Source organism: Ranitomeya variabilis, chromosome 1 (assembly GCF_051348905.1).
Source record: "Ranitomeya variabilis isolate aRanVar5 chromosome 1, aRanVar5.hap1, whole genome shotgun sequence".
NCBI classification, from domain to species: domain Eukaryota; kingdom Metazoa; phylum Chordata; class Amphibia; order Anura; family Dendrobatidae; genus Ranitomeya; species Ranitomeya variabilis.
Window position 1 is genome coordinate 884,449,545 of NC_135232.1, and position 17,394 is coordinate 884,466,938.

Genomic DNA, 17,394 nt, shown 5'->3' on the forward strand with positions numbered 1-17,394 from the left:
CTTGGCCTCTGAAGAGTGTGCTAGCTTGCTTAGTGTCTTGCTGTCACGTTCATTATTCGTTTTCCTGGATTACTGACCCCTGGCTTGGCTTCTGACTATTCTCTGACTCTCCCTGTTAGTATCTGGTAATCTCCTGGCTACGACCTCTGCTTGTTTCACTATTCTTTTATGTTTGTCCATTCTCTGTTTCCCCGGCTTCTGGCTCCGCCCCCTGATCGCATCCCATTCGGTCACATGATCGTAGGTCCTTTTACTTTACCTGATTACTCTGTCTCATGTGAAAGGTCCCATTGGTGTTCATGTTAGTTACCCGGTTTATGGTCCAGCTCCGTTGCTGCTGCGTGCAGTTTCCCCTGCAGCATTAATACCCAGGTATCGTGACATTATAGCTGACCTGATAGTTTTTCTCCCTGGTGTGGGGAGTGGTGTTAATGAGTTTAATGAGCTTTCTCAGCTTTTGCAGAAGCTGTCTGTAGAACAATAAGCCCTGGTCCACTTGCACCAACAGGTGCAGAGAGATGTGGCAGGTGCTTTACAGGTGTCTGCTCCATTTCGGTCGTGGGAGGGGGTCCCCTGATGTATCCTTAGAAGACCCCGAACCGCCGGTAAAATTACCCAACACTTTTTCTGCGGATAAAAAATTGTTCTTTAAGGAGGGAAGTAAGTTGTTTTTTGAGTTACGTCCCCGGGCCTCTGGAAATGAAAGGCAGAGGGTGGGGGTAGTTATGTCTTTATTAAGGGGGTCCCCAAAGGCATGGGCCTTCTCTCTCTTCCTCTGCTCCTGAACGTATGTCTGTGAACCTGTTTTTGATTCTCTGGGGCACATTTATGATGAGTCTGATAGAGTGCGTCTTGCAGAAGATATGGTGACGAGTGTGACACAGGGGAACCACTCCACTGAATGGTTCTGCTCAGAGTTTAGGCGCTGGGCAGCTGAAGTTTCTTGGAATGATGCAGCCCTGAGGGGGTTGTTCCGCATGGGTCTGTCTGACCATCTGAAGGCTGCTCTGGCACTTCATCCTCCTCCTGATACCCTGGAGGATGCCATGACACAGGCAGTTCGAATGGACCGGAGACTCCATGCTAGAGGAATGATGCAACAGGAGACTTCCTTATTTTCTAAATTATGTGACGCTGCACCTGTATCTGAGCCCATGGAGATTGGGTCAGTCTCGGTTTCTGAGAGAGAGAGAAGACACCGCAGAGACAATCAACTGTGTTTTTACTGTGGAGCCTCTGGACATTGGAAAAGGAACTGTCCATCCTGCCCTTCTGTGAAACCATCTGAGAAACGACTAAGTCTGGGCAACAATCGAGGAGGTTGTCCAGACTCCCAGGTTCATTTTTTCTCGCATACAAAAATTGTGCTCCAGGTGAAATTGGAACTTGCTGGTGGTCCGGTGGTGACCACCGCTTTTGTTGACTGCGGTTAATTTTATTGATGCCCAAGTTGAGACTCGTAATAAGACAGGGACAGTTAGGCTGAAAAACCCTGTTAAAATTGTGGCTGTTGATTCGTCCCCTCTTACCCGGGATGGAATTTGTTTCAAAACTGATGTTTTTTCTCTGAAAGTGGGTTCCACTCACGTGGAACAATTAAGTTGTTTTGTATTGAATAATCTGCCTGCAGGTCTGGTTCTGGGAATGCCTTGGCTTCAATGCTACAATCCTGCCATTGATTGGGTGGCGGGGGAGATTACTCAATGGAGATGTAAGGGTAATGGTCCGTGTTGTAACCTGGGACCTTTTGTTAACCCGGTAAAGTCTGTATCTGTGTTGTTGTCGGTCTGGAGGGTATTCCGGAGTACCTGAAAGACTTCGAAGACGTGTTTTCCGAAAGTGAGGCCGAGGCGCTTCCACCACATCGACCCGGTGATTGTGCTATTAATTTAATCCCAGGAGCCAAATTACCCAAGGCTTCTTTATACAATTTGTCTGGGCCCGAGCGCCAAGCCATGAAAGAGTATGTCTCCGCAAGAGGCGTATTCGGCCTTCTGTTTCACCCGTCGCAGCGGGGTTTTTCCTTGTGAAGAAAAAAGATGGTGGTTTGCGACTGTGCCTCCACTTTCGGGAACTGAATACAATTACTGTGAAAAATACGTATCCTCTTCCTCTGATTCCTGATTTATGTAATCAACTCACTGGGGCCAAATGGTTTTCTAAGCTTGACTTACGAGGGGCTTATAACCTGATAAGGATTCGAGAGGGAGATTAATGGAAAAAAGCATTTCTGACTACCGAGGGCTTATTTGAAAATTTGGTTATGTCCTTCGGTCTCACTAACGCCCCTGCTGTGTCCTAGAATTTTATTAATGTTGTTTTTTCTGACCTGATTGGGTGCTATGTTGTCATTTACCTGGATGACATCTTGATATACTCAGAGGACAGTCAGTCTCACTTACACCATCTTCAGACAGTTCTTGTGAGACTCAGGAAGAACCATTTATACGCAAAACTGGAAAAGTGCTCATTCTGTATGCAAGAACTGTCTTTTTTGGGATTAATTGTATCTGGATAACAAAAGAAAAAAGGAATACAGTCAGCTTACCGGTCTTGGACGAAATCCCCAGACCTGCCAACGCCCAGCACGGTTAAGGGTGAGCGCCCACAGCAAATGAAGACAAAAAGAGAAATGATCCAGCTGGAGGTGGAGGCAGTTCAAACTTTGTGAGACTTTATTAGACAACTAAACCGATAAATAGTTCTTCAAAATGAAAAATCTTAGCATAGCAAACACCTGGCACACCAGTGAGGAGGATCAATGCGTTTCAACTATGAAGTCTTACTCATGATCTGAGTAAGACTTCATAGTTGAAACGCGGTCGGTTTAGTTGTCTAATAAAGTCTCACAAAGTTTGAACTGCCTCCACCTCCAGCTGGATCATTTCTCTAATTGTATCTGGGGATGGGTTCTGCATGGATCCAGGGAAGGTTCAGGCCATTTCTGATTGGGTGTAACCTCATGACCTGAAGGGGTTGCAGGGATTTCTGGGCTTCAATAATTGTTATAGGAAATTCATTAAAGGGTTTTCGCAGGTGCTGAAACCCTTAACGGACCTCACACTCAAAGTGGCGGAGGTAAAAAATTGGTCGGAGGCCGCAAAAAATTCCTTCCAGACACCGAAGAAATGTTTTATATCAGCCCCCGTGTTGATACAACCCGATCCGTCGAGACTTTTTATCGTGGAGGTTGATGATTCAGAGGTGGGGGTGGGGGCAGTGTTGTCTCAGGGCCCGTCCACCCTTACTAACCTTAAACCCTGTGCCTTTTTCTCCAAAAAGTTCTCTTTGGCTGAGAGAAATTATGAAGTCGGCAAAAGGGAATTGTTGCCAATTAAATTGGCCTTAGAAGAATGGAGGCATTTTTTGTTTTTTGGAGGGGGCTGTTCATCCCGTTACGGTCATCACTGATCATAAAAACTTGGCCTATATCGAGTCTGCTAAGAGATTGACCCCCAGACAGGCTTGGTGGGCACTTTTTTTTCTCCGTTTCATTTTACCATTATGTTCCGACCAGGGTCTAAAAATGTAAAGGCTGATGCCTTATCCCGAAGTTTTGATTGTGTGTCCCTTCCAGAACCTCCTTCCTCCTTTCTTCAACCTGGAGTGGTTGTGGCTGAAATCTCATCTGAGTTACAGAGAGAGATTTTGGAAGCACAGTCACAAGCTCCCAAGAATAAACCCTCTGGCAAATTGTTTGTACCCGATCATTTCCATCTCACACTTCTGCAAGAATTTCATGACTGTGTTGAGTGCACACCCTGGGATTGCAGCTACCCAGGGGGCAGTAGCTAGGAATTTTTGGTGGCCTTCTATGGGTACTGATATTAAAAAATTTGTGAATACTTGTGGGGTGTGTTCTCGCTCTAAGAGCTCTCTGGTCCGGCCGGGGAATTGGTACCTTTGCCAAATCCGGATAAACCTTGGACACACCTGTCCATGGATTTTATCACAAATCTTCCTCCTTCAAAGGGCAACTCTGTAGTCTGGGTAGTGGTTGATAGGTTTTCTAAACAAGCCCACTTTGTGCTGTTATCTGCGTTGCCTTCTGCTGAAACCTTAGCTTGTTTGTTCATTCAGCATATAGTTTGGTTGCATGGGGTCTCTGTGAATGTGGTGTCTGACAGGGGTGTGTGATTTGTTGCTAGATTTTGGAGGGCTTTTTGTAAGAAGTTGGGGGTTACATTGTCTTTCTCCTCTGCTTATCACCCGGAATCTAATGGTCAGACTGAATGCACCAACTAGTTGTTGGAACAAATTTTAAGATGCTTTGCCTCTTCCAGACAGGAGGACTGGTGTGAGGTGTTACCCATGGCAGAATTTGCGATCAACTGTCGTATTAGTCAGTCTACTGGCAAATCTCCTTTTCAGGTCAATTATGGATTTGTTCCACAATTTGGAGAATTTTCCCGCATGGATTCTGGTTGCCCTGGTGCTGAGACAGGAGGAGGGGGTCAGCTCCTACATTGACGGTGGGGGAGAAGGTGTGGTTGTCTACCCTTAACATCAAACTTAAAGTACCCTCTATGAAGTAGGGCCCCAGGTTTATAGGTCCATGCAAGATTATAGAGGTGATCAACCCGGTGGACTATAGATTACAGTTGCCCACCTCCTTCAAAATATCAAATGTCTTCCACAGGTTCCTACTAAAACCTGTGGGGATGGTTAGAGAAGATTCCTCATCCAATGTTCCGCCAGTGTTGGTAGAGGGTTAGCCGGAGTATGAGGTAGGGCGCATCATTGATTCACGGTGGATGCGTCAAAGGCTTCAGTACTTAATACATTGGAAGGGATATTCTATTGAGGATCGATCATGGGTTCCAGACAGTTCTGTGAATGCTGTTCGACTGGTGCAGGCTTTTCATGCCTGGTACCCTGAGAAGCCTGGGGGTCTAGTGGCCTCCCGTTAAGGGGGGGTACTGTCATGGTTAGGACAAGGTTAATGTCCTTAGCTCTCAGGGTTAATGTTCTTAGTCTCTCTTTCAAGATGGGAGGGCTATTTATACTCGCTCCTAACCTGGTATTCTTGTCAGCTATAGGTTTTTCTGCAGTCTGTATGCTTGGCCTCTGAAGTGTGTGCTGGCTTGCTTAGTGTCTTGCTGTCACGTTCTTTTTTTTTCTGGATTACTGACCCCTGGCTTGGCTTCTGACTATTCTCTGACTGTCCCGGTTAGTATCTGGTAATCTCCTGGCTACGACCTCTGCTTGTTTCACTATTCTTTTATGCTTGACCCTTCTCTGTTTCCCCGGCGTCTGGCTCCGCCCCCTGACAGCCTCCTACTCTGTCACATGATTGTAGGTCATTTTGCTTTACCTGATCACTCTGTCTCATGTGAATTGTCTCGTTGGTGTTCATGTTAGTTACCCGGTTTATGGTCCAGCTCCATCGCTGCTGGGTGCAGTTACCCCTGCAGCATTAATACCCAGGTATCGTGACAATAGTTATATAAGCAAACACACAAGCAGAATAAAGTCCTTTATTTGAGATAAAAATAAAACACACTTTTTATTTAACCCCTTAACGGGGCATTTCAGCGTGCTTATTCCTCAGCACCACTGTGATGGACAGGCCGTCAGGCAGAAGAGTCAGACATTCCGGGTTCAATATCAAGACAGTACATAGATACCCGAGAGAAAACACAAAGGCATAAGTCAGGTCACAGTCCAGGGTCAATAACAAGAGATAGTGGATCAAAAGACAAAGGACAAGACAACTACGTCTGGCAGGGATCAGGGGCAGATAGCTCAGTTAAGTAGCTATGCAATCACCAGAACACTGAACACCTGCAGAAAGTACCACATGTCCCAGTCACAGATTGGACAGTAGAGCTGGCAATCAAGGCACTGACTGCCCAGCAAGTTCATCACAGTGTTTCACAGCCAAGCTGTCAATCAGCAAGACAGTTTCCATAGAACAGCATATCAATCATTCACTGAGCAGAGGAATAATGACAGCCTCTTTTTAATGGCACTGAGAAATAAAGTTATAGCGCCCCCCAGCATTGGAAAATCTCCGGGGTCTCTGCTACCTGATAACATGATTCGGGTTGGTTTTTACTGTCCCCAGTGTTGCGATCAATGTTATTCACATTTATTTCTCTCTCCTGTGCACCTCCTGCATCCCCCGACCCTGTCACCCAGCCCTCGGCGTCTTCTTCCAGGATGAAAATGGCGTGCGCATGCGCAGTGCACCCACCTAGATCTACAGGCACCCAACAGCAATAGGAGATTTTTGCTATTGGTTCATTTTGATCACTGTGATAAACCCTATTACAGTGATAAAAATAAAAAAATTGTAAATCAAACCCCCCTTTATCACCCCCTTAGTTCGATAATCCATTTTTCCATTAGGGTTAGGGTTGGGGCTAGGATTAGGGTTAGGGTTGGGGTTAGAACTAGGGTTAGGGTTGGGGCTAGAACTAGGGTTAGGGTTGGGGCTAGGTTAGGGTTGGGGCTACTGCTAGGTTTAGGGTTGGGGTTAAAGCTAGGGTTAGGGTTGGACTAGGGTTAGGGTTGGGACAAGGGTTAGAGCTAGGGTTAGTGTTGGACTAGGGTTAGGGTTGAGGCTAGGGTTAGGGTTGGGGCTAGGGTTGGGGTTAGAGCTAGTGTTAAGGTTGGGCTAGGGTAAGGGTTGGAGCTAGGGTTAGAGCTACGGTTAGGGTTGGGTTAGGGTTGGGTTAGGGTTGGGGCTAGGGTTAGGGCTAGGGTTGGGGTAATGGTTGTGTTTGGGGTTAGGGTTGTATTGGGGATAGGGTTGTGGTGTTGGGGTTAGGGTGGTGATGAGGTTAGGGTTGTGGTTATGGGGTTAGGGTTGTGGATATGGTTAGGGTTGGGATTAGGGTTAATTGTGTGTGGGGTTAGGCCTGTGTTAGGGTTGGAGTTAGAATAGGGTCTTTCCCCTATTTAGGCACATCAAGCGGGTCTCCAAATGCGACATGGCGCCCGCTATTGATTCCAGCCAATACTGCGTTCAAAAAGGCAAATGGTGCTCCCTCCCTTCTGAACCCTGCCATGCGCCAAAACAGTGGCTTTCTCCCACATACGAGGTATCAGCGTACTCAGGAGAAATTGCACAACAAATTTTGTGATCCACTTTCTCCTGATACCCTAGTGAAAATAAAAACGTTTGGTTCCAAAGTAATTTTTTTGTGAAGAATGTTCATTTTTTCCTTTCACATTGATTTAGTTCTCGTGAAGCACCTGGAGGGTTAAGAAACTTCTTGAATATGGTTTTAAGCACCTTGAATAGAGCAGTTTTTAGAATGGTGTCATTTTTTGGTATTTTCTGTTATATTGACCCCTCAAACTCACTTCAAATGTGAAGTGGACCCTAAAAAATTGGTATGTAAATTGTGTTGGAAAAATGAGAAATCTCTGGTCAACTTTTAACCCTTATAACGTCTGTAAGGAGGCTAATGGCCATATATTCGATGGGAGGTATGTGTTGCAGAGATGGCTGCACCCTGCAAAGCAACCCGGAGTATTTTGCTTTACTGCATGTGAGCACTAAGATGTCATTTAGTGCACCTGGGTCTGGGTTGCGGGTAGCTATGAAAGCTGGGCGGGTCTGGCTACCCATATACCTCCACTGAGGGTGTGGTTTATGTAATGGTGGCTGTTGCTTGGCACAGTGGCTGTGGCTAGAGGTGTGGAGACCTCCATGGTCTGTGTGCAGAGAGTGAGAAGTCTCCCTGTGTATGTGGCTCCAGACCAAGCCGGAGTACTGGACATTACCTGAGCCTGAGTGCTGGACATTACCCCTGCCTGTGTGCCCACAGGCCTGAGGGAGCAGGATCCTGCCAGGACCTGTGTGAGGTCAGGGTCATGTGACCTGGCCATGTGAGTTAGTGGCTGTTGGTGTCTTGGGAGAGCAGGAGCCCCCACATAGCTCTCAGAGGAGCTAGAGGAATGTGCTATGGACACTGATGCTTTGTTTTTGCCTGCCCTAAAGGCTGTTTTTCCTTTCTGTTGGTGCTTCCTGGGTTATGAAGCAAATAACCCCATATGGACTTTGAAAGGAATGTGCCTGCTGTCTTCCTCCTGATGCACTTGAATGAGCACAATCCCTACACGTCCTAACAAAAAAATTGTTTTCAAAATTGTGCTGATGTAAAGTAGACATATGGGAAATGCAAGTCATATTGAAGAAATTTTACCACTAACATGAAGTACAATATATCCTGAAAAAATAATCTCAGAAGCAGCGAGATCCGTTGAAGCCTTTAAGAGCTATAACCTAATAAAATGACAGTGGTCATAATTGTACAAATTGGCTTGGTCATTAAATACAAAATTGGCTCAGTCACTAAGGGGTTAAAAACATACACAGTTATTCTCACCTAACACCCATTCCATTGAAGCCGTCCAGACTGAGAACCACTTAGGAATGAGCTACTGCGAGTGCAGCATCAGTGAGCAGTGGCGACATTATCAAGGTTACCCCGGGGTCATTGAGGCTGTGTTCCTGGCCTCAGTCACTCTGTCACTCATGAAATGTCACTTCTTTCAGTGTTCTTTCAGTGTTTTTTCAGCGTTTTTAACCCACTGAAAGTAATAGGTGGTGAAAAAACTCTGAAATAACGCAGGTGTCAGGTTTTGCTGCGTTTTTTGTACCAAAACCTGATAAAGTAGAATATGATTTTGGCTTTTTTTGCACTACACTTTATAAGCATGTAAAAGACAAATGAAACATGACAAAAACACCGAAAAAAAGTACAAAATAAGTAGAAAAAATACAGCAAAAAACAAGCAAAACCTGCTTTTTTTCCTGTAGCTTCTTTACTGCCAAGAGAGCAGGTTTTGCTGCAGAGAAAAATGCAGCAAAAATTCCACATGTGAACATACCATAAGAAGACCAAAAGTGCACCAAAATTTAACTACAGTCTGGATTTTATGTCCAATGGGTCATTGATTATACAGATTACAGAGAAGCTGTTCATAATTTAATCCACACTAAATACTAGCTAGTCTTTCTCAGATGTCATCATCTGACCAGATGCTAAGTATCCTGTAACTCGTGTCATGTGCTGCATTTCACATAAGAAATATTTGTCAATGGATCAAGGTCTTTGGTCTCAGTCACAGCAGGAATAGCAGAAAGCAAAGTTATCCTTCCAAATGCCATCTTACAAATACGTATTGCCTGGGATGGTAAAGTCAGAAAAGAAAAATGTAATACATTGGTACATTTTTGGCACAACAAAACATCGAAAATAAATCCCATTGATAAGATAAATATTATAATGAAACCATTCAAGAATCTAGGGGCATGATAATCTGGTCTGAGGGTAAAAACAATTGCACAGCAGAGAGCCACTGGCTCCCTTTCTTTCACTTACTTTACAACTGCTGGCCTATCCGAGGCCTGCAGCTGCAGAGCATGGCATCATCAAATTGCATATGGGCCTGTGACTTGACTCTGATGTGACCTCAATTTGCTGCGTCTGACATCATATCAAAGTGCTCTGCAACTATGGGCCTCTGATAAGGAAGTGCCATGGAGGGAGCAATGTGGGAGAAGGAGAAAAAGTAGAGAGCCACTTGAAATTAATGTGGGGACAGGTGTCATGGTTTTTCATAACTGACTGTGACCTAGGAATGCTATGATTAACAGCTCAGCTGCCCTATGGAATCTGGAGTGTGCTGAACTGTTGGTTGTGTGAGTGACAGTTCAGTCATCCAATCTGATCATGGGGCATGCTGCGGTCAGCATTTTGATTGACAGTGCTGTTGCTCTATCTGGTTTAACCTGCAGGTGTTTCCCTAGGTGCCTCCCATCAGTTAATTAGCTGACTAGCTGTTAGCAATCAGTGTCAGTTGTAGCTTTGCCTAAGTTGGATGTGTTTTCTTAGTTATGTGTCTCTTTCCTCTGACCCTGTTACCAGACCTTGGATTTGTTGTGACTTCATTTGTGGATTCCCCCTTCTGCTTTTGACGGTCTATGACTTTAAGTATCTGACCCTGGAATTGGCTTCTGACTATCCGTTTGTTGTGCTCCCTGGATTTAATGTACCCTCCTGGCATTTGACCTCAGATTGTTTCCTGACCACGCATTTGACTTACCCCTCTGCACTTCGAGCACTCTTGGCATCTGACCTTGGACCTCCTGATTACCTTGTCTCATGGCTTGCCCATGAGTAGTGACTCAGCATCACATTATAACATTATTGTTTTTTTCCACTCCATTATTGAGCCTGTTCACATGCTTTATGATATGCTGAAAAAGAGAAGAGAATGGACAGCACCTCCAAAAATCATACATTGATCTAATGCTGCTGTCAAAAATATATATATAAATAAACATGAGGTTCTTAGTATACCCTCACCCACAAAGCACTCCATGGCTCAGCTCCATCCTACATCTCCTCCCTGGTCTCAGCCTACCACCCTACCCGTGCCCTCTGTTCTGCTAATGAACTGAGGTTAACATCCTCAATAATCAGAACCTCCCACTCCCGTCTCCAAGACTTTTCATGTGCTGCGCCAATTCTTTGGAATGCACTACCTAGGTTAATACGATTAATCCACAATCCTCACAGTTTTAAGTGTGTCCTAAAAATGCATTTGTTCAGACTGGCCTACCGCCTCAATGCATTAACCTAACTATCCCTGTGTTGTTCATTCAAAAAACTTAAACCATAATCAGGTTCCTCGCATCATGTTCTCATACGCTTTGTGTATTTAATAGCCCTCTGTTAACTGGTTCATGCAGCTTTACATGAACACCCAATCTTTACACTATGGCTGGTCCGAACAATGAAAGCAATTGTTACCATCCACCTCTTGTGTCTCCCTTTTTTCCTCATAGATTGTAAGCTTGTGAGCAGGGCCCTCATTCCTCTTGGTATCTGTTTTGATCTGTGTTATGCTGTAATGTCTATTGTCTGTACAAATCCCCTCTATAATGTAAAGTGCTGCGGAATATGTTGGCGCTATATAAATAAAAATGTATTATTATTATTAACATTCTGATCAGACTGTATGAAGCCCACTGCCACATCACAGCAAACCTCTTAGTGGGTCTCTATTTCCCTAACAGAGCGTAGCCATGCACCGACCTTCGCCGCAGTGACAATGCACCAGCAGGGCAGATGGCCTGGTGCCCCTCAGCACCCATGCTGCAAGACCTAGTCTTCTTGACTCCAGACCGTGCCACCCCACAAGCACAAAACCACAGCAACAAGGGCCGCCACACAGTACCCACACCAAATGAAAGGAGTATTGAAACTCACCTTCCTCAGGCTCTCCAGTGAGAGCAGAAATGGGCTAGACTGCTTTCTTTACAGTCTCCTGCTGACTAAAATCACCTGTGCCAAATGGGAGGAATGCACATCCAAAGAATAAAAAGGGACAGATCATGCAATGTGACCAGGTGTCAAATTTGACTCAGATGATGCAGGATCTGGCTAAAGAATGCCAGAGTCTGGGATCATCACAGTTCCAGTTGCAGGGATAAAAAATTAGTTTGATAAAAAATACCCCTAGCCCTTCACTGCTATCAGAGGCTATGATGTCTGTCCTCTATGACATTCAGCTGGTTTCCACTGAACCAGTAGTAGCCCTTCCAGATAGATTTTTGGGGAAGAGAAATCAGTTTAGAGTGCTCAGGGAAAGTTGTGGGCTATTATTTACCCTACAACCCTGGTCTTCAGGTGATCAGTGCCAGCGGGTGGGATTAGTTATGTCCTTGTTATGAGCTGGCCCCAGACTTGGGCATTTTTCTTGTCTCGAAAAGCCCATGCGCTGTCTTCAGTTGATGCCTTTTCTGATGCCTTCGGGGTTCATACAACCAATCTATGGATTACCAGGGAAGCACCACACAGGAATAAATTATAAAATGCCTTTATTTGATATTGATGGCAAAGTAAAAATAGCAAATATCTGTGCCCATAGCAGGACTAGGAAACCACACATATAATTGTTTCACAACTTAGGTAATACTGGCTGACCCAATTTATATATATGAATAAATCCCTCTACAGTGAAAAAGTGGAAAATAATGTGCGATAATATAACATGAAAAATACTATCAAAAAAGTGCAAAGTAGCAATCCAAAGCTGGTGTGAATATATAACAGTATACTCAAATAATTCATAGGTATAATAAATCAGGTCCAGACATAATATGCTATATTATCCAAAGTGCAATGTGCAAAGCAGCAATTTACATATCAAAACCTGGTATTACAGCAAGTGTATGAATAAAAAAAGTGCTATGTGCAAGAGGAGGGATAAGAAGTACTCAATATCTACCTTAGGGAGTAATCACGTCCTGTATTTGTGCACCCCGACGCACGTTTCGGAAGTTATCCTTGGTCAGGGGGTGGCTATTGTTAAAATCAGGGGTCTATTTATACCATACATCTTCCTAACACTGTGGTCCGAGCATAACTGGCGCGTGCGCGGTCACGAGGATCCGGAAGTTCCAGCGCCCGCGCCACATGACCGGACGTACGGGGGCTGAGTACCCGACGTTACCAAGGACACGGGGATGCTGTGCGCCGGGACTCCAGACCACAGACAGCGCACGCGCACCACCAGGAGCACGGTCTAGGAGGATTAGTAAACAGGGATATGTGCAGCAGCACAGGAAATCCTACGTATTTGTATAATGGGCTATATGGGTGAAGTGAACTAAAGAATAATGGGGTCATATGCCTCACAATATTAAATAAATAAATATGAGAAAATATGAGACAAATCAGAATATCTATATAAATGGATAAACGGATAAATTTACACATGATGTGAACACAGGATATAATTATGATAAATATATGCAACAATAGAACAATTATACGCCTACAATACATATTATCGAACTAAAGATGAAAGAAATATAAATAAAATTAAAAATGATAAATAATAAATAATAAGTAAATGATGCAAATTAATAAATAAAATATATAAATCATCTTGAAAAATACAAAATGAAAAAATATATATTCAAAATAAATATTATAGAAAAAATATATAAAATAATGATAAATAAAAATAAATATCATTATAACAATAAAAATAAAAAATAAAAAATAAATAAATGAAATAATATATAAATAAATCAAAATAACGAAAATAAAAAATAATCAATGAGTAAATTTTTAAATAATCATAACACCAATATCAATTTGATGCTAACAGGAATGCAGACAGATTTTAGATGTCCAAATGAAAAATATAATCTATATATCTTTTTTCTTCAGTTGTGAGTAATATTGAATTCAGTCCAAATGCACCGATCAGAAAATTTCATCTTCCCTGACAATCCGGGGCAAAAAAAGGGACCAGTCCGTCCAGAAATACCAGCAGCACCGATCAACTGGAAAACATGGCTTACACAAGGTAAGTTAAAGTATCACTAAAAATTAAAAGATTGTAAAAGAATAAAATTAATTAGAGTCACAATAGCTTAAAAATTACAGATTAAAATATTTAATAAACAAGTGGTTTACAAAAAAAGGAACAAAACTTAGGTTTAGACCCTTTGGAGATACTGTGTCTAGGGTCCAGATCCATTTGGTCTCCATTTTTGCCAAGGGTATACTAATTTCCCCTCCCCGTTCATTTAGTTCAATGGTATCAATACCAATGACCTTCAATTGGGATGAATCACAGTTATGATGGATTCTAAAATGTTTAGGGATAGTTTTCAGTAGCGAAATGTCCTCAGTCTCCTTTAAAGCTTGTATCCCCAGTACGTGTTCACGAATGCTTACTTTCAATTGTCTCGTTGTCACTAGTGTTGAGCGATACCGTCCGATACTTGAAAGTATCGGTATCGGAAAGTATCGGCCGATACCGGCAAAATATCGGATCCAATCCGATACCGATACCCGATACCAATACAAGTCAATGGGACTCATGTATCGGACGGTATTCCTGATGGTTCCCAGGGTCTGAAGGAGAGGAAACTCTCCTTCAGGCCCTGGGAACCATATAAATGTGTAAAAGAAAGAATTAAAATAAAAAATATCGCTATACTCACCTGTCCGACGCAGCCGGGACTTCAGCGAGGGAACCGGCAGCGTTGTTTGTTTAAAATTCGCGCTATTACTTGGTTATGTGAATTCCCGGCTTGTGATTGGTCAGGTCGGCCATGTTGCCGGGACGCGGACCAATCACAGCAAGCCGTGACGAAATTACGTCACGGCTTGCTGTGATTGGTCCGCGTCCCGGCAATATGGCCGCCCTGACCAATCACAAGCCGTGACGTCACGGGAGGCTGGACACGCGCTCATTTTAAAATGGGCGCGTGTCCAGCCTCCCGTGACGTCACGGCTTGTGATTGGTTGCGCCGCGGTCAACCAATCACAAGCCGGGAGGCTGGACGCGCTCATTTTAAAATGGGCGCGTGTCCAGCCTCCCGTGACGTCACGGCTTGTGATTGGTTGCGCCGCGGTCAACCAATCACAAGCCGGGAGGCTGGACGCGCTCATTTTAAAATGGGCGCGTGTCCAGCCTCCCGTGACGTCACGGCTTGTGATTGGTCAGGGCGGCCATATTGCCGGGACGCGGACCAATCACAGCAAGCCGTGACGTAATTTCGTCACGGCTTGCTGTGATTGGTCCGCGTCCCGGCAACGTGGCCGACCTGACCAATCACAAGCCGGGAATTCACGTAACCAAGTAATAGCGCGAATTTTAAACAAACAACGCTGCCGGTTCCCTCGCTGAAGTCCCGGCTGCGTCGGAGAGGTGAGTATAGCGATATTTTTTATTTTAATTCTCTCTTTTACACATTTTAACATTAATGTTGTTGCGATACCCGATACCCGATACCACAAGAGTATCGGAATCCCGGTATCGGAATTCCGATACAGCAAGTATCGGCCGATACCCGATACTTGCAGCATCGGAATGCTCAACACTAGTTGTCACTACTATCTACATAGATTAAAGGGCATGGGCAAGTGGCATGGGAACGGGCTTCAAAGTACATGTTATGCCGTGTCTGATTTTAAATGTGCTCGTCGTATTAGAATTACTAAAAGTTTCGGCCTTTACAATATTGGGACACATTTGCCACATGATTTACACCCTAACGGACGTTTGGCATTCGCTAAAAATGAGGTGGAGGCCAGATTGGGTTTATAATGGCTCTTCACTAAGCAATCCCTCAAACTCCTAGATCTTCTATATGTAATATTAGGTTTTTCACCAACATACTGTGACAAGATTGGATCTGCTTTAAGTATTCCCCATGATTTAATTAGTTGAGATCTCATCATTTCCATTTGTCCGTGGTATTGAGTAATAAATCTGACCATCTGATTGGATTTTGATGGCTTCATGCCATATAGGGCTTGATGTCGAATGGTGTTTTTTACTCGATTATAGCCTCTTTTTATCGATCGTCGGCTATACCTTCGTTCTTTAAATCTTTCTTTTAAATCCGAAGCCTGTTTTTGAAATTCCATTTCATCAGAACAAATCCTCCACAAATGCAAAAACTGTCCTATAGGGACAGAGTTTATCATTGCATGGGGATGAGAAGATGTTGCATGTAAAAGGGAGTTCACTGCCGTTGTCTTACGGAAGAGGTTAGTGTAAAGACAATTATCATCCCCTATATAGACACTCACATCTAAGAACTCCATCTTATTTGCATCAAATTTGTATGTCAAATGCAAATTACGAGAATTTTGATTTAATTGTGACATAAAACCCTGAAGGGATTCCACCAAACCCTGCCAAATACAAAATATGTCATCTATGAACCGCACCCACATAGGGATGCGGTCCACGATGAAACAAGTCCAGACAGAAAGAGGCCCCTCTCCCACAGCCCCAGGAATAAATTTGCATAAGCCGGCGTAAAAGAAGCACCCATTGCTGTGCCCTGGAGCTGTAGGTAGAGGGACCCATTAAATAGAAAAAAATGTTTTGATAATGAGAATTCAAGTAGTTGAATAATGAATTTTCTCATAGGTTCAGGTAGGAACGATGATCCTAGAAAGTATTTTACCGCCTGGACCCCATCATTATGGCGGATGTTAGTATATAAACTTTCCACATCACATGACACCAAAAGGGTATCGACACCAATATGTAAGCCATCAACTTTTCAAAAACTCATTAGTGTCTTTTATAAACAAGGGTAATTCTGCAACCATTGGCTGCAGCCTAGTGTCTTCAAATTTATTAATCTTCTCTAGATAGTTACCACAGCCCGAAATTATGGGTCTGCCAGGTGGATTAATTTGATTTTTGTGGACTTTTGGCAGCAAGTAAAAAGTTGGTTCAGGCACTTGAAGAGCTAAAAACAAATCCTTAGTGATGACATTTGTCTCAAAGGCCTCACGAAGAATTTTTGAGAGTTCCGCCTGAAATTGCACCAATGGATTAAACGTCATTTTTTATAACAGATCTTATCTCTTAATTGGTGGAAAGCTTCACTCTCATAAAGTTGTTTTGGCTATATAACCACATTTCCCCCCTTGTCGGCCGGTTTAAATAACACATCAGATAGATTCTGCAATTTCTTAAGGGCCATTTTTTCCACCCTATTCAGATTATCCACTGGAGGAAAGTGTGGATTCCAAATACGTAGTATTTCCTGCGCTGCTGTTATGACCCCAATGGCGAGAGTCTCAGAGGAACGTGGAAGTCTGCAGAGTACAAAAATCCAGCTCATAGGGCAGTGGTAACTGGGTTGACCATATATCTACTCCTAACGCCAACACTAGAAGTAGCCGGGGATCATTCCTACGTTGATTCTAGATGACACGCGCCAGCCGGAGAATCTAGCTACCCCTAGTAGAGGAAAACAAAGACCTTTCTTGCCTCCAGAGAAGGGGACCCCAAAGCTGGATAGAAGCCCCCCACAAATAATGACGGTTAGGTAAGAGGAAATGACAAACACAGAAATGAACCAGGTTTAGCACAGAGAGGCCCGCTTACTGATAGCAGAATAAAGAAAGGTAACTTATATGGTCAACAAAAACCCTATCAAAATCCACACTGGAAATTCAAGAACCCCCGAACCGTCTAACGGTCCGGGGGGAGAACACCAGCCCCCCTAGAGCTTCCAGCAAAGGTCAGGATATAGATTTGGAACAAGCTGGACAAAAATACAAAACCAAAACAAATAGCAAAAAGCAAAAGGCAGACTTAGCTGATATAACTGGAACCAGGATCAGTAGACAAGAGCACAGCAGACTAGCTCTGATAACTACGTTGCCAGGCATTGAACTGAAGGTCCAGGGAGCTTATATAGCAACACCCCTAACTAACGACCCAGGTGCGGATAAAAGGAATGACAGAAAAACCAGAGTCAAAAAACTAGTAACCACTAGAGGGAGCAAAAAGCAAATTCACAACAGTACCCCCCCCTTAGTGAGGGGTCACCGAACCCTCACCACGACCACCAGGGCGATCAGGATGAGCGGCATGAAA